Source organism: Artemia franciscana, chromosome 10 (assembly GCF_032884065.1).
Source record: "Artemia franciscana chromosome 10, ASM3288406v1, whole genome shotgun sequence".
In the NCBI taxonomy this organism is placed as follows: domain Eukaryota; kingdom Metazoa; phylum Arthropoda; class Branchiopoda; order Anostraca; family Artemiidae; genus Artemia; species Artemia franciscana.
The window spans coordinates 171,680-198,151 of record NC_088872.1 but is presented as its reverse complement, the minus strand read 5'-3'; the positions used below and the strand labels follow the sequence as shown (position 1 = coordinate 198,151).

At 31.0% G+C, this 26,472-nt stretch overlaps 1 long non-coding RNA gene across 1 annotated transcript in view; it reads right to left on the bottom strand.

Moving 5' to 3' along the window:
• LOC136032373 (uncharacterized) overlaps positions 1–21,253 on the bottom strand; it is a 30,777-nt gene extending 9,524 nt beyond the window's left edge. Inside the window, exons 1-2 of the long non-coding RNA XR_010618708.1 lie at positions 20,872–21,253; positions 12,584–12,690 (exon numbers count right to left, since the gene is read on the bottom strand). This is a non-coding gene — a long non-coding RNA (uncharacterized LOC136032373). The remainder of the gene's footprint in view (positions 1–12,583; positions 12,691–20,871) is intronic.
• Positions 21,254–26,472: the final 5,219 nt, after the last annotated feature.

Below are 26,472 nucleotides of genomic sequence, written 5' to 3'. Positions count from 1 at the left end.
CACAATGAAAAATAAATGAAACCCAAGACAACCCGATGCCTTCACAACAGCAGACAAACATACATCTTTGTTTTATCATAGTTACCAAATTTTCTAACTCATCTGAAAAAAGACTTGTTCTATTGTTTTTAGAATAATACAATCTATTGGATATTAAACGAAACAATTCCTTGTAAAGTTTTAGCGACTTGATACCACTGACTGTCACTTCAAAGATTCTAAGGGAAACCAATGTTAAAAAACCCAATAATTATGGAAAAGATAACTTAATGATGATTAAAACATCAAGAAAATATTCTAGTTAGTCTATTTTCTATTCCAAACTATGTGTAATTATTTCAAATAGACTATAGTGTCCCTAAAAATTGAGGTCTTGAAGACTGGGAAAGCAGAGAAGTTTCTCACTTTTTTTAGTTGATTTCCTCTTATAAGGGCTCTTTGAATGAAGCGATTCCCTGTCACAAAATCCAGATTTTGAATTAAAGTCCCAGGTTTTTTCAATAAGAAGTCAATACTTCAATTTGGAATTTTAGAGGAAATGTATCAAGGGCAATATTAAGCAAATAGGCAAATACTTCCTTCATTATCTACCCAAAAAATTTTAAAATTATGTTTTGGCATGACTTTCTAATGAACTAGAAATCTTCTAATGAATTAGAAGTCTAGCTCTTTTAATTTCAAATCTAATTTAATATTATCAGTGAGTTTAAAATGTTGGTTGAAAAATATTATTTACAGGAGGAAACAATGTTTATTGCGAAAGTCTTGCCAAGTGTCCTTTCCATTTAAAGTATATGCTCACCGCAACTCCTATCTGGTCAAATTCTGCTAGGGCGAAAAGAAATAAGAGACATCAACTTCAAAATCTCCAAAGACCTTCTTGTTTTTATTTTGTGATCAATTTCCATGTAGCTACGAAATATTATGGCTGGAGATTGTTCTGTCATCTAACCTATCCCAAATGTAGAAAATCCAACATCCATCACAGAAAAGCCTTGGACTATGAAGAAAAGAATCAAGAACAGCAGTGGAAACCAATCGTGCTAACCAATTTGTGTTATTCTTCAATTTTAGGGTTCGCAATCTAGTAGTGTTTAAACTCGATTTTAAGCTAGAGTTTAGAAGGGGTACGTACACTTTAAAAATTTGTGACGTGGATAGTCTGTAGGATGAATATTTGAGCATAAATTTCCAAGAATAGTTTAATGTTAAACGGGTGATTATGAAATTTGACAATGTAGAAAATGGAAGGAATGATTTTAGGAAAACAGTTTTTGTGAAGTAGCTACAAAGATGACTAATATTTATAGCTACTTCACTTATAACTACGTTTTGTCGTAACTGAGGTTTTCGAAATTTGAAGAAAAACGACTTTGAAAAATTCACCTTTGCTGGAACTTACACGGTACAACCACTTCTCTTCGCAAATACATCCATTTGAGTTTAATTTCACACTTAATCCGTTTCAATTCTATATTCAGAATATGAAATGATAAATTAAACTGCATGTTGAAGATCTCACAATACTTGAACTCACTAACATCATTTCTTGCTACTTCTGTCTAGTTTTCCCGAAACTGTTGACGCATTTTACCAATTTTTAAAATTGTCTCCAAGAATTTTCTGGTAGACTTGGCTCTAGTATAATGCAATTCAACGCACGGGAAGGATTCAATGCTTTATCACTAGTTCAATGTCCTTGATGCTTGTTTTGTTTCACAGGTACCTGTACTGCCTTTAGATTTAGCACTCCTGCAGTAACCAACATTTGAATGTGCTTTGTAAATTCTTCTCTCTGAAATATGAAGAGTAGCAAAAAAAATTTCTTGCATATATGGACCGTTTTCGTGTTAACGAAAAAATAATATCGCAGTATGGAACTCCTGTGCGTCTCCACTTTCTTATTGGTCTTAGTCTTGGTTGGAACAGTCTTTGTTATTTTCAAGTAAAAACATTTTCTTCATATCCTTACTTAGTCTCCAGATATCATCAAAAATCTTTTGTATCTCTTCACAGGAAATAGCGTGACTGCAATTATAATGAAAATCCTTACTACAAACAACATTCTTAACTTTCTTCTCTTTCCCATGGGTTTTCTGGTTATTATGATTTATATAAACAGTGCCAAAATTTATTGCTGCCTTTATCTTTGTCTTAACCCAGTTCTTCCTATCTGATATTCATTTCCTAGTCTTTCTATGTGAATTAAGATGATCCACTGTATTGTTTTGACTATCTGGTTCAGTTGTTTCTTGTGCAGGCTCAGCATTATTCGGAATATAGAGGTACTTCTGATTTTCTGCTGCCACTGGACCTGTTATGACACTTGAGCAAGAACCAGAGCCAACACTGACATTAACCTCTGTAACGAGATCATAATCCATATTTTCTAATAGTTAAAATCATGGAATAATCATGGTTAAAAAATGTCTACGCTTAAATTGTTGGAATAATTAGAGAGTAAAGTTTTTACATCATGATTTTTTGGCTTTATAACACTAAAGCAGAGTTTTTTTTCCATATACTGTATACGATGATGTATTTTTTTCAAATCACTTGATTTATTAAAAGTGTCTTCTTCTGTTTTCAAAAATTGGATAAATTTCCTATAAAAAAATTGCCCATCAAACCTTTGATTTTAACTAATTTTCATACCAACTTTTGATGGATAATATAAAATTTTTTTAATTTCATCAATTTGAATCAGTTCAATATTCAATTCCTTTGGTGTACCTATTGTTTTTAAGACCCTGAGTTTTTGGTTATTGTGTTACTCAGAGTTTAGGTTACTATTTTGCTGTATCACTACTTACACACAGTTTGCTGGCACTTATTGTTGATAAACCAAAATAAATAAAATATTATTTTACTTTTCGTCATAAAGGTTTTGTTAATTAGAAAAAACCAGAAATTAACAAAAAAATTCTTTGGCAGCTTAAAAAAATGCAAAAAGCTCCACTCAATGAAAGAAGAGTAGGGAAAAGTCGAATTCCAGGCCTAAAAACTACCATAAATCACCATGGAAAAAAATTAAAACCCAAGACAACCCGATGCCTTCACAACAGCAAACAAACATACATCTTTGTTTTATCTTAGTCACCAATTTTTTTAATTTTTTGGGGGGTCAATTTCTCAAGGCTATTTAATCCAACAATTGGAAAACGTTTGCTTGATTATGTAGAAGTATTCTTTTTTCGTAAAAATTGGTCATAAGCTTTCATTTTGCAGTCATTCAATTCTTTGGTTGGCTAAAGCTCCATCTTTGTTTATATCAATTTATACATTTAAACATTTTTCAAATTATATATTTAAATCCATATACTTTGGTTAATGTAGTATTTTGAAAACTTCTTATCTTAGTCAAATTGCGTATAGCTATTCATTATAATAAACTTAAATTCTAACTACTATTTTCATCTTACCAAAATATTAGCTTTCTAATGATAAGCTGTTCCAAACCCTTCATATTTAAGATTAAAAGATCTATTTTTGAAAACTTGCAGTACCTATATGCCATTATTTCTTAGGATCAATTTCTTATAGATTATTTCAGTTTTGATTCTTGTAGGGTATTTTCTATGAGCAGACTAAAAAAACTTGTTATTTGGTGATCCAATGATTGCAGTAAGCATGTTTAAGAAAGATCAGCAAGTCTTCTTATTATAGGATATTAAGAAAAATTTTAAGGTCAGTGTAAAAAAATTGATTAATATTTCCTTGTCATTTATTTTATTTCACAGATTCATTAAGCTACAAGGAAAGCATAATTAAACTATCATTTTTATCCTCTGATTTTCTTTCTTAATTTTTATCTTTTGTCTTTTCTTGTATTTATTATCATTTTATTTACGTTCATAAGATTTGCATCAATAAGGAGTTTTTTTTACCTTTCAGATGGATGACCACCAGGAATTGAAAAATTGCGTAAGAATTAATGTTATTGGTATTCCAGCTACTTTAATTTTTATAGTTTTTTCTTAATATTCTTAATAATGCTTTTGTTTGTCCAACGTTTTTAATAGTTTGTCCGAAAAAAAGTAAAAGTAAGTAAGTAAGTGAGAAAGTATGACGGCGCAAGACCCTTAAATCCAAACTTACAATGCTGCTCTCCGTTTCATGGTTAGACTCTGGCTGAGCTTACAGAGCCAAACCGCTGACCCCCGTCCCAAATTAAATAAATGGATACGACAGTAATCGAAACCATGATTCTTTGTACAAGAATTTTCAAACCGGCGCACCGATCTCATAGCCAGGACGAAATTTCTAAAATTTATGTCTTCACTTCAAAATTTGTAAGATTCTCTCTATTTCTGAGTGATGTTGATTTTTGTAATTGATTCATCAAACCAATTCATGACGAAGTTGCTACAAAATAAATCCAACCTATAAGAGAATAATATGATCGAGTAACACATTTAATCTCCTAGCATAACAAGCTTAATTTATTTATGCTGCTGAACTAGCTTGGTTTAAGCAGCATTTTGCTTGTAAAAAGCTTACCATATGAGAAAAGAGGCATTGGTATTTGAGAGAAGTCAGTTTTTTACATCATATAAAGTGTAAGGCATTGTTAATTATTAATTTTGAGGTCTAAAAAACGGTTATTACTGTGAAAAATGTCAACATAACTAGTTTTTTCAAATGGAAGTAATTACCAGCAGTAACACAAAGTTAAGCTACTTTTTCTAAGGATCTCAACTCCAAACCAGGATTTTATTACATCTCCAATGAAAGCCTTTGATAGTGAACTCAATATAGCCAGTGCCTAATTGCAGCTATTTAAGTTATTGATTATCTTTAGATATTCCGCTAAATTTATTATTAATACAATAATAGTAACCGTCACTAAAATTAATTTATTTTGATCATTTTTATCTAGGAGTCTGGCCTCTTGATATTTCAAGTCAAGAGGAGTTTTACTTTCTCATTAAAGTCAGTATTATACCAAATCTTTTGCCGAGATTCTTAGGGTAAAGTATATGAAGATAATCCAAATTAAAAGGAATAAAACATAACCCTCCAGAACTCTATGTTCAAAACTTAACCAGGTACCTATCCAACTTCTTCTTCTAAACCACAGCAACTCTTCTGGTATTATAAAAAAAAGATTTCTTTTCAATTTTAATTGCCCTTGTATTTTGTAGTAATTTTTGAGGAGTTTGAAACAAGAAATTAAATTTAATGTAAACAACAGGGATCTCTGGGATTTACAACTCTTTTTACACATTGATTAATACCTGTTATCATTGCCTAAATTTTGCAATTATTCAATGTATTATTATTCAACAATTCAATGCAATTATAATCTTGTATTATTCGAATAAAACATGAATGTTTTTTATCTATTGTTACCAGAAATATCCGTTAGGGATTTAATTTTGAACTCTCTAGATTGGGAAAAAGACTTGTTCTATTGTTTTTAGAATAATGCAATCTATTGGAGATTAAAAAAAACAATTCCTTGTAAAGTTTTAGAGACGTGAAACCACTGACGATCACTTCAAAGATTCTAAGTGAAACCACTGTCTACAAACCCAATAATTAAGGAAGAGATAACTTAACGATGGTCAAAACGTCTAGAAAATATTTAACTTAGTCTATTTTCTATTCCAAAATATGTATAGTTATTTCAAATTGACTGTAGTGTCCCTAAAAATTGAGGTCTTGAAGACTGGGAAAGCAGAGAATTCTCTCCTATTTTATTATGTTTGATCTCCTCTTATGAGGACTCTTTGAATGAAGCAATTCCCTGTCACAAAATCCAGATTTTGAAATAAAGACCCAGGTTTCTTAAATAAGAAGTCAATACTTCAATTTGGAATTTTAGAGGAAATTTTAGGGCAATATTAAATCAATAGGCAAATACTTCCTTCATTATCTACCCAATAATTTTTAAAATTATGTTCTGGCATAAATTTCTAATGAACATGAATTCTTCTATTGAATTAGAAGTCTAGCTCTTTTAATTTCGATCTAATTTAATATTATCAGTGAGTTGAAAATGTTGGTTGAAAAATATTATTTACAGGAGGAAACATTGTTTATCGCAAAATTCTTGCCAAGTGTCTTTCCCATTTAAAGTATATTGTCACCGCAACTTCTTTCTGGTCAAATTCTGTCAGGGCGAAAAGAAATAAGAGACATCAACTTCAAAATCTCCAAAGACCTTCTTGTTTTTATTATGTGATCAATTTCCATTTAGCTACGTAATAGCATGGCTGGAGATTGCTCTGTCATCTAACCTATCCCAAATGTAGAAAATCCAACAGCCATCACAGAAAAGGTTAGGACTATGAAGAAAAGTATCAAGAACAGTAGTGGAAAACAATCGTGCTAACAAATTTACGTTATTCTTCAGTTTTGCAGGGTTCGCAATCTAGTAGTGTTTAAAGTCGATTTTAAGCTAAAGTTAAGAAGGGGTAACTACATCTCAAAAAGTTGTGACGTTGATAGTCTGTAATATGAATATTTGAGCATAAATTCCCAAGAACAGTTTAATGCTAAACGGGTGATTATGAAATTTGACAATGTAGAAAATGGAGTGAGTGATTTTAGGAAAACAGTTATTGTGAAGTAGCTATAAAGATGACTAATCTTTACAGCTACTTCACTTATAACTGCGTTTTGTCGTAACTAAGATTTTTGAAATTCCAAGAAAAACGACTTTTAAAATTTCACCTTTGCTGGATCTTACACGGTAAAACCGATTTTCTTCACAAATACATCCATTTCAGTTTCATTTCAGTCCTAATACGTTTCATTTCTATACTCACAATATGAAATGATAAATTAAACTGCATGTTGAAGATCTCACAATACTTGAACTCACTAATATCATTTCTTGCTACTTCTGTGCAGTATTCCCGAAACAGTTGATGCATTTTGCCAATGTTTAAAATTGTCTCCAAGAATTTTCTAGTAGACTTGGCTCGAGTACAATGCACCTCAACGCAGGGAAGGATTCAACATGCTTTATAACTAGGAGAGAAATTCTTCTCCCTGAAATATCAAGACTAGCAAAACAAAATTTCTTGCAAATCCGGACCATTTTCGTGTTAACGACAAAATAATGTTGCAGTATGCAACTCTTGTGCGTCTCCAATTTCTTCTTGGTCTTAGTCTTGGCTGGAACAGTTGTAGTTGTTATCAAGTAATAAAATTTTCTTCGTATCCTTACTTAGTCTCCAGATATCATCAAAAATCTTTTGTCTCTCTTCATAGGCAATAGCTTGACTGCAATTATAATGAAAATCCTTACTACAAACAACATTCTGAACTTTCTTCTCTTTCCCATGAGTTTTCTGGTTATTAGGATTTATATAAACAGTACCAAAATTTATTGCTGCATTTATCTTTGTCTTAACCCAGTTCCTCCTATCTGAAATTCATTTCCTGATCTTTCTATGTGAATTAGGATGATCCACTTGTGTTGCTTTGACCATCTGGCCTAGTTGTTTCTTTTGCAGGCTCAGCATTATTCAGAATCTAGAGATGCTTCTGATTTTTTGCTGCCACTGGACCTGTTATGACACTTGAACAAGAACCAGTGCCAACACTGACATTAATTTCTGTAACGAGATCATAATCTACATTTTCCTGAAGAGCCGTAGCTACGTCCTGATCAAAGTCTTGAAAATTTAGTTCTGAAAGGCAGCTTACATCCAGTTCCGGTCGATAGAGAGGATTATTGCCTTTTTCTGAATCAGAAAATATATATTTCTTGCTAGAAAGCGAAACATCAATAAAATATAGCTTAAGCTTTGGGTAAACCTGTAAGAAAAGTTGAGAAATCCATCAACAAAAAGGGAGGGAATTTACGAAAATTTTTCGGTACTTTTTAAACACATTTTTGCATCTTTTTCAAGTGTACAGATTCTATCTATAAAATCATTAAAACCATGTTAAAAGTGGAGTTTATAGTCCGTCTAGGGTGGGGGGCGTCGTCATAAATATTTAATTGAAACATACCGTAAAGGAGAAGCACTCAAAGGTCATCACTGTAGTTAAATGGTTGTCACGCTCCTGTATATTGTGTGTGGGTCAGAACACTTACATCTTTAAGGTTATGTCCAAGCTTGACAGCTGAAGCTAAAGCAAAATCCAAGGCTGTTACCTAGCAGACAGGCTGCTGCATTACAAGGAAACACTACCAAAATATGACCAAAGAAGAGATATATCGGACCAGTTATATACACTAAAAATCATAACAAGTCAGGTATTTTAATAATATCAAATTATACTCTATACTTTATATAATGTACATTATATAAGACATAATATATATTACTCTCTTGGAACAAAAAATTAGTCAATTCCACAATTATCAGGTACCTGGATTCCTGCAAATATTCTACAGCTTGTGCAAATGTAAATAATGTCTGTTTGGGTTTCATCGTGAAACTTTCACCAAATAAATTCTTCTTCAAAAGTGTATATTGACGCAGTTTTGACAAAAATACCCATGTAATGTTTTTGATATGAGATACGATAAAACCATTCTTAACAAAATGGCAAAATGTTCGATACATTAAACGAGAAATCTAAAATTAAGGCACTTCCAGTTGAGATATAATAAAATTGTCGACGGAATCAGATAGAGGAAAAATTTCACGTAATATGGCAGTACTAACTCTACTTCCGACAAAAGTTGCAGATGAACAAAACCACTCTCAGGGGACGAAAGGGGCAACTGCTAACGGTAAGAAAAAGTTTAAGAGAGTTGGGTATGTATATTGAAAATATGCTAAATCATGATGAGTTAGATGGAAATTTATAGAGGAGAAAAAATAAGTTTGTTACACTACAAATATGACGGACGATGAATTTGTAAGGAAGAAATTGTGAAAGTAGAAAAACAGTTAAGAAATAATAAAGGTGATATTTTTGTGGTAAATAAGTTTTTATAATAATGTTGATATGAGGTAAGAAATTGTTTAAGGAAACTTAGGAATATGAATTTTGAAAAAAGAAGAAGCACTTTACGAATTTAAGCAAAGTCCTAAGCCCTTGTATAAAATAGATGTATACACAAATGTACAATTGTCTGAGGAGAGCCCAGGTGGATACCTGCAAAAAAAATACAATCCATCCCTCTGGTGGGTCCATTACTTTTACCATTGGTTAAATTCTGTTTAAAACCAAGAAAATGTTTCATGAGGCTGAGAAGAATCTTTTCATGGTCAATGGAAGAGATAATGTTAATATTGCCAATTCCTACTGAGTAATGAAGCTGGAATGCATCACTCTTACGAGCAAAGAATCATCAACTGCAGGACACAAATCATTCATATTAACAATTCTTTGGGTTTAAGTAAGACATGCGTGTATAGATAAGAATTAAGTTATTTTATCCACTCCTCAGTAATTTGATGCACCAGTTGGTCTAACCAGTTGACCCACTGGTTGGTCTACTTTTTATGTCAGATATTCTTATATAATCTGATATAAGATAAAATATTATATAATATAATATTATATTCTTATATAAGAATATAAGAAAAAATAGGCATAACCACTTTAACATTTAAAGAGAGATTGATGTATCATTGGGGTTTGAGCCAAGTAGTCACATGTATTTTTGAGAAAACAATCGACCAGAGAAACTTCAAACTTTACTTCATTGAATTTAATGGCAGGGAAGAGTTTTGTCAAAATTGACTTTAAGAATATCATCATAGATGGGATTAGAGGCCCTAGACATAAATGTTATATAAATATCATTATGCTTTGCGTACGTTTTCAGCGGTTATCCAAGAATCATTAATGGATTATTGGTTATTCTACTGGTTGCGAACTAAGAACTGAGAATAGCTACATTATCAAGAGAAAACACGATGAATTATTTCATGGAACGGATTCAAGATGTCCAAAGCAGTTTAAAGATATTAATAGTGTGTAATATTCTAAGTAGCATTATTTCGATAAAAATATTCTTATGTATTTTGATGTTACGATATAAATGTTTAACAGATTCATTTTAGAATTGGACATGATATGATGATAATGATATTGTCATGGACAATTTGAAATGTAGTCCAAATCAAGATCAATATCTGTATCAAATCTATTCTGACCTCTAAATATTCTTATGAACATTTGAGTAATCAAACTAACTTGTATTTAGCTTGCATAGCTTGATATATTTTTGCTTTTGCTCATCTATTTTCCGTTTATTTAGATACTTGTTTGTCTAAACAAATTATGTAGTACTCAATTTTCATAGGATAAGTAGCCAGTAGCGTTGGGAGGTTGATTGTTGACTTTTTCCTAGCCACAACATTTAAAATACATAAAGTTGAAATCAATAGATTTGATAATATATGTCCTCAGAGAACCTTTGTTATGGATAGAATTGTTACAGTAGCCATATTTTACACTGGTAACCACAATTTCTGCATTGAAAAACGTGTAGAGATCGGGTGACTGTGGAAGAAGATCCTTTTGTAATAGATACGTCATATCTATCCAGGAAAAGAAATCCTTTTCGATCTAACAATTTTCTTCTTTGATTCCTTGTGTTTACTTCTTTGAAAAGATGATGTCTTTAGTTTCTTACCTAACAGAGATTTATCGACTTTTTGAACCTCTTCCACTTTGTCACAATTTCAATCGTTCTCCAAGGGACCTTTTCACTGGACCTGAAATATAATAAAATACTTTCTTTAAAATCGTTACTAGTCCTCTTATCGTGTAGTGCTGAGGAAGCAAAATCCATGGCAACCAAAACAATATTTTTTTTTATAACAAGGAGTAGGGCAAGTGAAGAATCTTAGCAAACCAATTGCCAAAACTATAAGACGACGATGGTGAAATACCTTTGTATTAATCCTTTCCGTAGCTTAATTAAAGTGATCTAAGAGTAGTTAAATAGCAATCAAGATCATGTCGAACAAATCCATTTTTTGTCTATTAGCTATCGTGTTTTTGTCGCGGAATTGGCTGAAAATGACTTGTAATCATGGTCAACCTTTTATTATTGCTAATTCATCTAATTCATTTTTTATTTTTAACTGACACAGTTCTAAATACAAATTTTCTACAGGAAAATGCTAAAGATGCCTTAAATTTGAGTGATGATTGTGATTGCGGGTGATTTTTAGTTCAAGAAAACATAAGAGAGGTATATCACTGTTGCCAACTTTTCATGTCTCAACGAAGGATGTTTACACAAATATACAATTGTCTGAGGAGACCCCAGGTGGATACTCTGCAAAAATAATACAATTCATCCATCTGGTGGGTTCATTACTTTTATCATTGTTTAAATTCTGTTTAAAACCAAGAAAATGTCTCATGATATGGCTGAGAAGAATCTTTTCATGGTCAATGGAAGAGATAATGTTAATATTGCCAATTCCTACTGAGTAATGAAGCTGGAATGCATCACTCTTACGAGCAAAGAATCATCTATTGCAGGACACAAATCGCTCATATTACCAAATTCTTTGGGTTTAAGTAAGATTTGTGTGTATAGATAAGAATTAAGTTATTTTATCCACTCCTCAGTAATTTGATGCACCAGTTGGTCTAACCAGTTGACCCACTGGTTGGTCTAATTTTTTATGTCAGATATTCTTATATAATCTGATATAAGATAAAATATTATATAATATAATATTATATTCTTATATTATATTCTTATATAAGAATATAAGAAAAAATAGGCATAACCACTTTAACATTTAAAGAGAGATTGATGTATCATTGGGGTGTGAGCCAAGTAGTCACATGTATTTTTGAGAAAACAACGACCAGAGAAACTTCAAACTTTCCTTCATTGAATTTAATGGCAGGGAAGAGTTTTGTCAAAAATCACTGTAAGAATATCATCATGGATGAGATTAGAGGCCCTAGACATAAATGTTATATAGATATCATTATGCTTTGCGTACGTTTTCAGCGGTTATCCAATAATCAAAATCGGAATTTTATCCAACAAGCAACGAAAAAACAACTGTTTCTTGCCCCTGTGAGTAAGACTATTTAATTTCTTTTTTCATTCTGAAACATTCAATTTTTTCTGTTTTTTGTTCATAAAATTAAAAACCACTAAAAAGCTCTTTATTTTCATGTCACGTAAGCGATATGTTATGGGTTTAGTAACTAAGACTCTAGACACATTAAAAAGTTCAGTGTATCATAAGTAGTTCCCCTTTTCAAAGACATAGTAGTTTGATCGATTCGAACCGTATCACCAACACTGAGTTTCTTTTCTTACTTCCCTTCTTTCATTGTAATGTTGTCTTAGAAAATGTAAAATCTATTGCCCTCCCTTCGATGATTTTCCAGAGGGGTAGGAATGGACAAGGATCGATAAAAACGTTGATTCTAAATAAAGATGAATTTATGCAAACCGTAAATAAAAGCAGGAGTATTTTTCATCATATAATATCTTGAAATTAAAAGATGACCAGTTCTTATCAATTGTTTTGCCATAGCTGATTTTACTGGACAATTCCTATGATAAAGCATGGTATTACATTTCAACAAAACCTTCTTTACATGTGGATCTACAAATTCACCGGGGCAATCTGTTTAGTTTTTCTATAATAACTATTTTCAAAGATGGGTTCAAGAGCCTTACCAACTTCATTAAATCTCTTTGACTCAATGGAATAGCATTTTCATAGCGTCCAAATACTGATTGAAAGCAGAATATGCTTGTATGGCACGTTGGGACGCCTTTCCTCTCTAGAATCAAAAGATCTGCTTTTAATATTTGCAATGGTAATAAGGCTTTTGCTTTCATGATATTGATTATCACAAACTCTAGGATTGGTCTTTTTAAAAGCTTAATCTTCCCAGTTCACAAACATTCCCATAAACATGTTCAAAACTTCAACCATTTTGAACGTAAAAAACATAGTAAAGTGAAAACTGCCTTTTTGCATGCTAAAAAGTGAGTTTGAAGAAAGACGAGAGTGATAGAGACAAGCAAATAACCACTCAGACACACAGGCACAGAGTAAGAGAAAAAGAGAGGTAAAAACACATACACAGAAGAAAATAAGAGACAAAAACATACAAAGACAGACATGGAAACCAGCAAACACCGTCTCAAACACACAGACACAGAGAGAGCGAGTGAGAGACAGAGACAGAGAGAGAGAGAGAAAGAGAGTGAGAGAGAGAGAGAGAGAGAGAGAGAGAGAGAGAGAGAGAGAGAAAGAGTGAGAGAGAGAGAGAGAGAGAGAGAGAGAGAGAGAGAGAGAGAGAGAGAGAGAGAGAGAGAGAGAGAGAGAGAGACAGACAGACAGACAGACAGAGAGAGGGAGGCAGAAGAGAGAGAGAAAGAGAGATAACACATACAAACACTGAGATTCAGACAAAACAAACACAAAAACTAGACAAAGAGACAACGAGGCATCATCTTGGACACACAGGCACAGAGTGAGAGAGACAAGAATACAACTATTCAGAAACATAGGCAAGGAAAGAGAAAAAGATACAAAAACATATACAAACACATAGAGTCAGACTTACAAACATACAGAGACAAACAAAAAGACAAAAAACATCCGCTAAGACACACAGACACGGAGAGAGAGAGAGGTAAGAAAATATCTACTCAGACGCACTTGCACAGAAAGAGAAAGATAAAGACAGAGGAAACGCATACAAAAAACAAACTCAGGCACAAAGAAAATCAGACCAGACATAGAAGCAAACAAACACCCACTCAGAGACACATGTACAGAGAGAAAGAAACAACACATACAAACACACCAAGTCAAGTACAAACACAAACAGAGACAGAAAAAGATTCAATAAACCCCCACGGAGACACACAGGCATAGAGAGAGAAAGAGAGATAGAGAAAGATAGAGGAGAGAGAGAGAGAGAGAGAGAGAGGGAGAGAGAGAGAGAGAGAGTGAGAGAGAGAGAGAGAAGAGAGAGAGAGAGACCAAGCAAACGAACGCTCAAACACACAGTCACAGCGAGAAGGAGAGAGAGAGAGAGAGAGTGAGAGAGATAGAGAGAGAGGAAGAGACAAAAACTCATACAATCACAGAGAGTCAGGACACACAAACACTCAAAGATAGACTTTGAGAGATGCAACTATCAGTCGGACACAAAGGTAGAGAGAGAGAGAGAGAGAGAGAGAGAGAGAGAGAGAGAGAGGAGAGGGAGAGAGAGAGAGACAAAAACACATACAGAGACACAGGGTCGAACAAAAAACACACAAAGACAAACGCATAACACATGCAAAAAATACTTATTCACAAAAGCACACTGACAGAGAAAGGAAAATTGTCAGTCAGATACACAGGCATAGAGAGAAGAGACGAGAGACCAAGAACACCTGCAATCACAAAGAGTCCATACACAAACACAGAAGGAATGAGGCAAGCAAACACCAACTCCGAAAAAACAGGTTCAGAGAGAGAGAGAGACATACAAACATCTACTCTGACACAGAGGTACAGAGAGAGAAAAAGACAAAAATATAAAAAATACAGAGTCACCCATACAAACACACAAAGAAAGACAAAGAAAAGAGTAAAAACCTACTCAAACATACAGGCTCAGAGAGAGACAAGCAAACATCTTCTAAGACACGCAGGCAGGGAGAGAGAGTGAGACAGAGAGAGAGAGATAGAAAGAGAGAGATAGAGAGAGAGAGATAGAAGAGAGAGAGAGAGAGAGAGAGAGAGAGAAACAAATAGCGAGTCAGACACCAGACACGGAGAGAGTAAAAAAGAGGGTGAAAAACTCATACAAGGAAAAAGAGACAGACACGCAAACACAAAAGGACAGACAAAGTGACAAACAAACATCCGCTCAGAAACACAGACAGAGAGACAAAGGGACAAGCAAAGATCTGCTAAGACACACACGCAGAGAGAATGTAAGGCAAAAACACCTAGAAACACAGAGAGTCAGACACAAAATTACACAAAGTACACAAGAGCGTGAGGTTAGGTTCCGTGAATTTAATTTTTAAATTGGGTTCTTTTGGGTTAAATAGTATGGGCAGTTGCGCTTTCCTAAATAACGACCCAAACTTAAAAGTAGTTAACTGCATGTAACATAAGCGTTTTTAACAAATCCTTGTTTTAAGTCTTTAATTTTTTCCAATATTTTACCCATTATTAACCTATTATCCTATGGCCTCCTTCCAAAATTTTCATTTGACATTACCATTTGCTAATAACCAGTAAAATTTCCGAAGACATCACTTCAATTGTCCATGACAATCGAATTATCATCATATCATGTCCAATCTAAAATAAACCTGTTAAAAATTTATATCGTAACATCAAAAATACATAAAAATATTTTTATCGAATAATGCTGCTTAGAATATTACAAATTATTAATATCGTTAAACAGCTTTGGGTATCATGAATCTGTTTCACTAAATAATTGCTTTCTCTTGTTCCAAGAGAAATAATATATATATATAATATATATATATATATATATATATATATATATATATATATATATATATATATATATATACATATTTATATATATATATATATATATATATATATATATATATATATATATATATATATATATATATATATATATATATATACATATATATAATATATATATAATATATATATATATATATATATATATATATATATATATATATACATACATATACATATGTATACACAAATATACACATATATACACATATATATATACACATATATATACATATATGTATATATACATATATACACACATATATATACACATATATATATATATATACTCATATATAAATATACATATGTATATATATATATATATATATATATATATATATATATATATATATATATATATATATTCATATATATATATATTATATATATATATATATATATATATATATATATATATATATTATATATATATATATATATATATATATATATATATACATATATATAATACAGCTCTTGAATATAATTTTAAAGTAATATGCAATACAATTTGCATTCTAACTAGAACGAAATTTATTTCAAAAAAGAAAAAGTTTGATAAGATTGGTAACAAGGACAACAGATTATATTTACCTATTAATTTAACTTGTTAGCAGATTGAAGATATTAACTTACCGGAAATTTTAAATCAGCGGGATGTGAAACAGGCCCTTCCTAGTAATTTGAATTATAATGATAGTCCAGTTTTAACTTACAAATTTGAAAAAAACTATTGGGCAAATGATTTTTAATTATAATTTATTACTTAAAAGATTAGATAGTTATATAAATTGGAAACCAGTTTGTACCTGTGAGCAACTTGGCCCATTGTAAATCCCACTTACAAACATGTTATAACAGGGGATTTCTCAGTAATAAAGCAAGATGATCATCAAATTATAATGAATAAAGGGGCTAATTTCCGTCTTTCTCATCATCTGAAACCATCGAGTGTTCTTGATAGCTTGGAAAATGATTTTGATTTATTTATTGATAAGTAGTGTAAGAAAGAGAATAAAAATAAAGAGGGTTTTCAAAGTTGGAAGAATTTAACTATTAGTAGAATAAGAAATAAAATATATTCTAACTTAAAAAATAGGAACACTAAATAACTATTTTATAATGCTAAGATAAAACAAGCAATTGCGAATCTACAGAATGAATTTGTAATTGTGCTGGTGGATGTGCCGCTGAAGCTAATAATAATTTTGCCATAATTTGTCAGAAGCTGTATTGTGATATATTAAAAAGGGAGTTATGCACAACTAATGTGTACGAAAAGGTAAATTTAGAGGATGAGAATTTCATTGAAAAGACTGAAGAAATACTTTTTAAAATTTTAATATTAAAATAAATGACAAGGATAAAAAGTTCCCTTTCCTATATTGGACTGCAAAGTTTCATAAGAATCCTCCTAAACCACGGTTTATTGCTGGAGCAGCTAAATGTCCAACCCGCGTTGCTGCTACTGACCTCTCTTTAATTTTAAAGGAAATTATAAATAAACTTAAAATCTTTTGTTCTGGTATTAAAAAATTTTGGAATTTTAATCCATATTGGAGTGTTAATAATTCATTGCAGGTGATACATCTTTAACAATGGTTTCAGCTAAAAAAATTGAGTCTTTCGATTTTGCGAGAATGTATACTAATTTATCACTTAATGTAGTGTTAGATAATTTAAAAAACGGTTATCAAGAAATCTTTCATCTTATCTAGTAAGAGGTTCTTAAAAATAGACACTTATAATAAAAAAAGCTATATGGACAAATTGCTTTAAGACTAAAGTTAACTTAAGATGTTACAGTTTGGATATGATTTTTGATTTATTAGAATCTGTTTTATATAATACTTATATAAAATTTGGTGGTGATTTGTACAAATAAATCGTGGGAATTCCCATGGGGAGGAATGCCAGTTCATTTATAGCTGACTTGTTTTAAGTCAACTAAAATATAATTATATGATATATAATTATATGAATATAGATGATGGATAAGAATAATCGAAATAATTTAAAACATGTTTTGTCAAATAATAAAAGATATTTAGATGATATTTTGGTCTTAAATTGTAAGGATTCCACTTATATTCTTAAAATATATATCTATCAGAGCATACTCTTGAACCTAGTCATTGCACTGGTCTTGAAGATCATTTCTTAGATTTAAATATTAATATTTCTGATAATAATAATTTAAGTTTTAAATGTATATTAAAACGGATGATTTCGATTTTGAAGTGATTAGTTTCTCATTCCCTGAAAATAATATACACTCAAATATCACATATTTGGCGTTTTTCTCACAGTTACTTCGATATGCAAGGATTTGTAGTAATTATATTGATTTTAGAAATAGATGTAAAATCTTGAGCCAAAAATTGATATTAAGAGGTTTTTCTGCTAATAAATTACCTTGGCAATTTAAAAATTTAGTTTTCATTATAAGGAACTTTTAAATAAATACCAAAAGAATTATCTGGAAATACTTAGGGAAATTTCGATTAAATTTAGTAGGTTCACGAAAAGTCGATGCAGCGTCATCTATTTTGTGAATTGTGTATCTAAAAGAGCGGATTTTTCCAATATAGCCACATGGTAATGATGAAATCTGTAATTATTTTAGTTCATTCAGTTTTTTTTTACAAAGAGTTATTATTTGTGATTTGGTGAAATTTATCACATTTAGTTTAACTATTGCTGCTAAACAGAGGAATATATTAACAGAATAAGCTTGTTTTGGTGTTACTTGGTTGTTCTATATTTTCTGGTTTGTTTTCTTTTTGTTTTTTTCATAGGAATGTATTTTGGGGGTGATACCTGACACGGGGATACCATGGGTATTCTGTGCTAGGCACAACACTCGACTGGGTAGAAAATTTAAAGTGACGAAACCCTATAGGCAAGTGTATTCTCCTGATGAGCCCGTGTGTTGGGTTGTTGCCTCTGAATTATTTGTCTTTATTGTTTTTATTGTTCGGTAAATGACGACTTATACTTATTGACGACTTGACTGCCTGTCCGCGGATTATTCTTTAGCGTTGATTGTGTATGGCTATGCTGTTTGACCTATGTGATTGTATGGATGAGTAGGGTTAAGACCTCATTCAAGTGCTGGTCTATATTAATCACTAATTTAGGAAAACAGTCTTCCTTTTCTCCTTCTGTCTCCTTTTTTTTAATGTGTTTGTGCTGTTGCATTGGTGATTTCTCTTTTCGTTATATATACATATATATATATATATATATATATATATATATATATATATATATATATATATATATATATATATATAAATATATATATATATATGTATATATATTATATATATATATATATATATATATATATATATATATATATATATGTTATATATATATATATATATGTATATATATATATATATATATATATATATATATATATATATATATATATATTATATATATATATATATATATATATATATATATATATATATAAATATATATATATATATATATACATATATATATACATATATATATATATATATATATATATATATATATATATATATATATATATATATATATATATATATACATATATATATATATATATATATATATATATATATATATATATATATATATATATATATATATATATATATATATATATATATATATATATATATATATATTATATATATATATATATATATATATATATATATATATATATATATATATATATATATATATATATATATATATATTCTTTCTCCTATGGTGCTGAAGACGATCCTTTGGCTTAGGGCCAAAATATCCACTGAATTGATTTCCATTGTCTTGAAAAGATTTTCCCTATTGTTTCTACTTTGTGTTTGATTGCCATCCCTAAAGACATGGATATTGCGTTTTTTGATTATGCTGAACAAAATGGCTTTCTAAAAATTTTGATCTGTTGTTTTTGGGAACAAAATGTGTGTTGGATTGGGCCTAGGTACCCTCCAATGGCTGGTCAACTAAAAAGGGTGCTAGAGCTTATAATTCATAGAGCTATAATTAATAATTTATAATAATTTATAATTTATAAAGGTTTTATAACTTATATAAACCTCTTGTTATATTTTGGGACCAGTGGGTCAATAAAATCAACGCTAGGGAAAAAAACAAAAAAAAAAACGAATAAACACGCACCCGTAATCGGTTTTCTAGCAAAAATACTTATAGATAAGAGCATTCTTATAGATAGGAACTTGAAACCTCCACAGTATGGTTTTCTAATATACTTAATGTGATGACGTTATTTTTGTTAAGATTCTATGACTTTTAAGGAGTGTTTTGCCAAATAGGGTAAATTTTCTCAGGCTTGTAATTTTTCATGGGTAAGACTAAATTTAATGAAACTTATATATTCGAGATCAACATAAAAATCCAATTTTCTTTTGTATCCATTAGTAACAAAATTCGGTTTTTTAAAATTTCGTTTACTATTTAGCTGGGTTGTATTTAATACAGTTCGCTACCACGAACTGTTTTGTGACATGAAAATCCAAAGTATCTGATCCATTCGTGGATTCCTTTGAATTTTCTTTGGCAGTAGTTGTTGCATCAATGTATATAATAATACACAACCAATTTATTGAGTGTTGAACTTTTTAATTTATCTGGAAGTTCAAAATTAGTTATACTCTTTAGATATTCGACGACCTTTTTTTATTGATGAAGTTCCAATAGCAAGCGCATCTTCCATTTAAAAAATAGAGTGCATGTGTCATGCTCCACTCCCTAGATACACCAAAAATAATCCTTTATCTCTTAAACAATAGTATTTCCCTTCGTTTATGAAAAACTTTATTAATTTGTAAAAAACTACTCTCCATATCTGTTGAAAATATGCAGATACAAAAATAAAATACTTTGGTGATATTATGTAAGCTGGGCATATATTTGTTTATTTCTCGTAAATGTTTATAAGGTCTGAAGAAAAACCATTCTACAAAGTATAATGAATTGCTTTTTTGGACCTTCTTGCTCTAGCATCACCTTAACAGTAATAGTAAGAGCCCAAAAATGTAGGTTTTAACTTCTGACTCTAGATTATAGAGAAAATATTGAAGAATCAATATTTCCATCTCGATTTTTGAGACTATGCATGGATCAAGAAAGTTTTGGTTAGGTTGTACACTGTACAGCATGCATTAAAGATTATTACAGAAATGTGAAATTTCTTGAACTTGAAAGTTGTGGAAAAAGTATTTTATGTTTTGACAGAACTGTGGATGTCTACTTAGAAGACGACATTTGATGTAATCAGAATTTCTTAAATCAAATCAACTGGTAATGTCTATCATATAATTTTGAAATTGCGCAAAAGATTAGGGAATGCCATAACATCCATTCCTTCTTGAAACAAATCTTTACCTATACTCACCAATTTTTCATCTGAATTTGATCGTAATCAAACCATTTTATTTTTTTTGGAAAGCCTTCTATGAAAAGTTTTTGGACCTGTTCGTCTAATGGTTACATTAGAAAAATGTTGAACCAATCTAGTTCTCGTGTCATAAGATAACTTTTCTCAGATAGTACCATCTGGAAATTATGTGGGCTATCTTGAACATCTTTTCTTCCAATTGACGGTTCGTAAATACTTTCTCCAAATTCCACTATTATGATTGAACGCATGTTTCATATAAATAGTTGTTGTCTTTCAACCAAAGAAGGACGCTGTTTCTCTCCCTTAAATAAATCAAGGTAAAAAAAAAGATTTGTTTGTGGGTAACTTGATATTTGACTATAAACACAAAGCTATCTATGTTTCGTAACTTTTTCAAAATTTTCAGGAATTTTCTTGGACATATACTTGCAAAAAAACGATTTTTAAGTTAGTAGTAAAAGTAGTAGTAGTAGAACAATTTTATTAGAAATAAACATTTCATAATCAATAGCACAACATAAGTGAAGCTTGCGAGGCTGTGCTAAATTCAAGGAAAATAAAGAGACAATATGGAGAATAAGAAAATATGGAGAATGAGACCATATACCGAAGTAAACAAAAAAATCAAACAAAAAAAACATAAACAATACACTCCTTTGCGTGACCCCAAGACAACGACAAAAAAGCAAAAAAATACATAAATATTACAAATGAATAAGCTATGTAAAATTTATTTTACATTAAAAACAATTTTTAAGTTAGTAGTAGTAGTAGTAGTAGTAGAGCAATTTTATTAGAAATAAACAAAAAAAGAGCAAATTAGTTTAATTTAGTTAAAGAGCATTAGTTTACTCAGTTGTATTGCTTTTTTATCTGATTACCTGTCCTAGTCTTAAATACTTATGTATGGCATGATACACCGTATTAATGCCATTTCAAACTTTTTCGATGTTGCTATACATCCAGGAGCCACTTTCACTTGAAGATCGTTTTCAATACAGTGAATATTGTCTTTATTTTAAAGCATTTTGAAGACTCATTAGTCAAATAATTGAAACTAATCCAATATATTATCCTCAAGCCCCTGGAAAATCTAATTTATTGCCATTCTTCCATTGGTTTATATCATCTAGTTTCGTCTAATAAAGCTGTAACCATTTCATTAAATTTTTTTCTTTTTGAAAATCCTTTTATAAGCTTAATATCTTTTGTATTTTTCAACTGTTCGCAAACTTTGCGTGGAAACTAAGTACATTCATTCCTAATTCTAGCTTCTCTGATAAGATTTTTCTAAGCTTACTCATTACCTGAATTTCATGCGTTGACACACTAAAATTAGATTTTTGTGGGGTAACATTTCTATATTTAACCTGATTTTAACAAATCTTCTTTTTAACAAGTGAGTGAAGCCTCTTAAAGTTTCCTGCAGTCCTGACAGTGTTTACTTCTCGAATAATTTTACATTTTTACAGAGCCTTATATATTGTTCTGATGAGACATCTAAGGACGGGAAAATCAAGCAATTTGGAGAGAATTCTCCGAAAGAGAGCTACAGTAATTCATTAAAATAAAAGAATTTTTAAATATATACATTTTTAAATAATGCAATACAAGAAGAAATAGTCGATGCAGTTACTTAACAGCTACTTTTGTACTGGAGCAAATGACAGCAGAAAGCATATAGGTTTTGATAAACATACACAATGGGTCAGTTATGATTACACTACAAAATCAGTGAATATTGATCAAAGAATAAGAACTGACAAACACATTGCTAACATCAATGGAGGTAACACTCAGAAACTACTAAAAATTTCTGTTTTAGTATTTTGAAGAATGATAAATCAGAAGGCATCGATGTAAATCGACAAATCCTTGGTAACCAAATCAGCAAAAACTCTGCCATGTGGTCTTGTAGTTCCAACAAAACTTGCTGCTATCAGTTTAACAGGTATAACAACACATATATGTTCATATTTGGCTTTTGACGGACAAACAGACAAAATATAATCATCTCTCCACTTTAAAATTGCTCCTGTGGCAAAAAAAATTGTCAAGAACCGGCCTGATGATAATTGACGAGATAAGTATGGTTTTGCAATTAATGATTATGTATATTCACTTTCATCCTACAGAAATTATGTCCAATTATATTTCAATTGAGAATAAACACCGTAGTCTCTGTGGTGATTATCTCAAACTTCAAACTTTTTTAACAATTCCACCAGATTTTACTGACGCCTCTTGAAATTTGAAATCCTTTAGGTTCCATGGCTAAAGTTGACCTAAGGGATGAGGTTGATTATAATTACCAAGACATGGCTTGATACACCGAATTAATGCCATTTCAAACTTTTTAGATGTTGCTATACATCCAGGGTCTACTTTCACTTGAAGATCGTTTTTAATACTGTTAATATTTTCTTTATTTGAGTGCATTTTGAAGACGCATTATTCAAATAATTCAACCTAATCCAATATATTCTCCCCCCGCCTCTGGAAAATATAATTTATTGCCTGTCTTCCACTGGTATATACCCTATAGTTTCCTCTAATAAAGCTGTAACCATTTCATAAAATTTTTTCTTTTTGAAAATTCTCTTATAAACTTAGTATCTTTTGTATTTTTCAACAGTTCGCAACCTTTGCATGGAAACTAAGTATACTCATTCCCAATCCTGGCTTCTCTGATAAGATGTTTCTAAGCGTACTCATAACCTGAATTTTTTGCGTTGATACTCTAAGATTAGCTTTATTATAGGTTAACATTTCTACATTTACCCTGATTTTAACAAATCTTCTCTTCAACAAGTGAGTAAAGCCTCTTAAAGTTTTCAACAGTCCTGAAAGTGGCTACTTCTCGAATAATCTTACATTTTTGCATAGCCTTATATATTGTTCTGATAAGATTTCTAAGGACTGGAAAATCGGGCAATTTGGAGAGAATTGTCCGAAAAAGAGCTAAAGTAATTCATCAAAATAAAAGAATTTTTAAAGATAGAATTTTTACCAATAATACCATAAAAGAAGAAGTAGTTGATACAGCTACTTCACTGCTAATTTTCAATGGAGCAAATGACAGCAGAAAGTATATATGTTTTGAGAGTTTTACACAATGGGTCAGTTATGATTAGACTACAAAATCAGTGAATATTGTTCAAAGAATAAGAATTGACGAACTCATTGCCACCATCAATGGCAGAAACATTCAGAAACTACTGAAAATTTTCGTTTCAGTATTTTGAAGAACGATAAATCAGGAGGCATTTATGTTACTCCACGAATCCTTGGTGACCAAATTAGCAAAAACTCTGCCTTGTGGTCTTGTAGCTCTGACAAAACTTGTGGCTAGCAGTATAACAGGTATAACAACACATAAATGTCTACATTTGCGTGTGGAAAGACAAACAGACAAAATATAATCCTTTTTCCTCTGTAAAGTTGCTCCTGTTGCAGAAAACATTGTCACGAACCGGCCTGTTGATCATTGACGAGATAAGTAAGGTTTTGAAATTAATGATTATGTTTATTCACTTACATCCTATAGAAACTATGTCCAACAACCTTTTAATTGAGAATAAACACCGTATTCTCTATCGTGATTATCTCAAACTACATACGTTTTTAACAATTCCCCCAGATTTTACAGACGCCTCTTGAAATTTGAAATCCTATAGGTTTCATGGCTACAGTTGACCTAAGAGATGAGGCTGATTATGATTAACTGGCTATCAACATGAGAGAAAAAAGACAAGTTGTAAGGAAAATCTCCAGCTTATATTCAAGTTGGAAACTAAAGAGACTCAAATGCACTATTATAAAGCAAGAAAATTTGGAAAGTTAAGAGCTACCTCTGAAGAACGTTCAAATTTATATTTACGACTGGTAAACGAAGGTAAGTCTCCTGTTATTTTTATGTCGAGAAATGATGATTGTAAGGTATTGAATAGATAGTTCTACAAAAACAGCTCAAATTCAGTGACTTTACTTTCTATTGACCAACTCTCCTTGGCTGCTAAGAAATAAGAAAACTGGAGAAGAAGCAGAAAAGAAAATATTTAGTTTCAAAGATGACATTAAACTTACCAGTGGGTCGTCAAAGAATCTAGTGCTGGGCCTTGGGGTAAAAATTTAAACTCCAAAAAATATTGATGTTGCCAAAGGATTAGTTAATCGGTTAATGGGATATGTCCCAGGAATTAGAAGCTTTTTTAATGCTGAAATTCCTAGCGTAATTACGTTATTTGATTTTCACATAGAAGAGGCTGAAATATCCCTTGAACCTGTGATACTTGAGACGTTGAAGTGAGTCTATTACAAAAGAACACAGTTTCCCCTGCAGCTGCATTTTGCTATTCGATCCATAATCCAAAAGGTCTTAGGCTAGATTGTGCCTTTTTTTATGCTGAAAACAGATGTTTTGGACCAGGAAAGATTTACGCTGCCTTGTCAAGAGTTACAAGTAGTTCCGGATTATATATCATGGAATTGGACATAAAAAATTTTAGCCAACAGTGGTGCAATCATAGAATATATTCGTCTACAAAATACAGTCAAATCAGATATCTTTCTAATTGACTAACCTAATCTGATAGTGGTTTGCAAAAAGACTACACCTGAATGATATTAGAAACAAGGAAAACGAGTGTAAGAATCCAAAAGTATTTAAAAAGTAAAATAATAACAAGTGTTAGGAATGTGCTAAAATGCACAAAAGTACAAAGACACTTTACATGGTCATCATAAGTCAGAAATTGGAGGAGATAGAAAACGGCCAAGCAATCTTAAAAACATTTCGTGTTATGCAAACTTGCCTGTTTAGTGTCTTTTCAGCATAAGCGAAGTATCCATTGACACACTTACCCATTTGAAAGGCCGAGTTTCAAATTAAACTGAACGTGTTATTTTGTCATCTCTTTAAAAAAAGTAATACACCAAGATGCTTAAAAGCTTACGTCCAAATCAATCATGTTTTACAGCAGGGTCAGCAGTCATAATGCAAATTTTGGAAGGCTCTATTAGAAATAATCTATTATGAAAAAAAAAATCTATGAATAACTGAAAGTCATTCATAGATCGCACAATCTACGAATAAATGATAGCGTACTAATTGTCCTTATATCTGGAAAGATCTCAGAAAAGATTATAAGGATGGAAGTGGATTCAATTTGTATCCAAATCATGGATGAGTTTAATACTATATGCAAAACTTTCAACGAATTTTCTTTGTCAAAGTAAATTTACTTGATTATTACTACTCTTATTTACACTGGTACAATTTTGTATTGTGGTGATTACTTTTTTTACCGACACAAACTCGAAAGACGCTGGTGCATCTGCAACGCTTCGATTGTAGGAGGCCAAAATCATCTGGATGCTGCTGAACTATCAGATATGAATTCTCATTTTTGAGAAGTATTCCTAAAAATCAATTTTAAAAGAAGATATTAGATTATTTATTAGATATAAGATTAGACTAATGGGAAAAATGAAATACTATAGATCTTAGGATTACATGAAATAAACCATGTTCGAATATTTGTGGATCCTTCATCTACAAAACGTGTCCAATGTATCTAAACCTTTCTCTCATTA